Source organism: Propithecus coquereli, unplaced genomic scaffold (genome assembly GCF_000956105.1).
Source record: "Propithecus coquereli isolate 6110/MARCELLA unplaced genomic scaffold, Pcoq_1.0 Scaffold366, whole genome shotgun sequence".
NCBI lineage: Eukaryota > Metazoa > Chordata > Mammalia > Primates > Indriidae > Propithecus > Propithecus coquereli.
Window position 1 is genome coordinate 1370046 of NW_012149352.1, and position 1219 is coordinate 1371264.

General features: G+C 38.7%; 1 pseudogene across 1 annotated transcript; it reads left to right on the forward strand.

Annotated features, from left to right (window-relative positions):
* On the forward strand, positions 1-1216 carry LOC105816331 (annotated as a pseudogene). Its single transcript, XR_001137789.1, has one exon. The product of XR_001137789.1 is annotated as a targeting protein for Xklp2 pseudogene (transcript).
* The last annotated feature ends 3 nt before the right edge of the window (positions 1217-1219 follow it).

Here is a 1219-nt window from a genome sequence, read left to right on the forward strand (position 1 = left end):
ATGCAAATATGGGGAAAAAACCTGTTCTTCTGCACTAAGTGGGGGAAAATATCACAAGTTAAAACCTTTCATTCCTATGATACCCCCACAGACTTCATCCACTTTGTATCTTTGGATGATAAGGGAGATACTCAAAACATATCATAGATTCACAGTTTGAGAAGGCCGACTTGGAGAATAAGTTTCTTGGGAAGAATGGAACAGGAGGACTTTTTCAGAGCAAAACTACTGTGAGAAAGGCTAATATTCAGACAGTTATTATCACACCTTTAATACCAGTTGACAATACTTATTATAAAGAGGCAGAAAAAGGTAATTTTGTAGAACAATCCATTCCATCAAATGCTTGTTCTTCTCTGGCAGTTAAGGGAGCCATATTGAAAAATATTCCAGCCCAGTCTCTGAGAAGATCTATTAGACTCTCTGCTCTGAAAGATTTGGAGCAGAAAGAAAAAGACCAGGTAAAGATGAAAGTCAAGAAATGTGGTACTCCTGTAATCATCAATGAAATTTCATCCTCTAAAAAAAATGAAGTTTCTAACAACAAAAAGAAACCAGAGGAAGAAGGCAGTGTTCAGCAAGATACTTTTGAAAAGAATGAATCTTCCCCAGAGAAAGCCAAGGCAGACAAACTGTGCCTTGTATACCACCTGTAGAGCAGAAGGTTCTAGAAGATACTGAGGAGCAAGAGATGGAGAAGAGAATGGAAATGCAGCAGAAGGTGATTGAGATTTGGAAAAAGAATGAAGAATTTAAGAAACTTGCTCTTGCAGGTACAGGGCAACCTATGAAGAAACAAGTGAGCCAGGTAACCAAATCAGTTGACTTCTACTTCTACACAGATGGGAAATCAAACAATATCCTAAGAATCAGGAGGAGTATAAGGAAGTGAACTTCACATCTGAACTTCAAAGCATCCTTCATCTTCTGCCCGAGTTACAAAGGGATGTATCATTATTAAGCTTTTCAACCTGTCCCAAGGAAAGGGGAAAAACATTTGACAAAACAGCTTCTACATATGCGTTCCTTACACAGTAGTCAAAGCCTTTCATAAACAAACCTCTAACAGGTATTATTTGAGGAGCAAGAAGGATGATACTAGTCTGTTACCCTCTAAATCTTCTGTGGCCAAGATCTCCAGAGACCTTTACAGCAAACCAAACAATGTGCAAGGCCCATAACCTGCAAAAGTACAATAGACCAGGAGGCTGAATAGCTT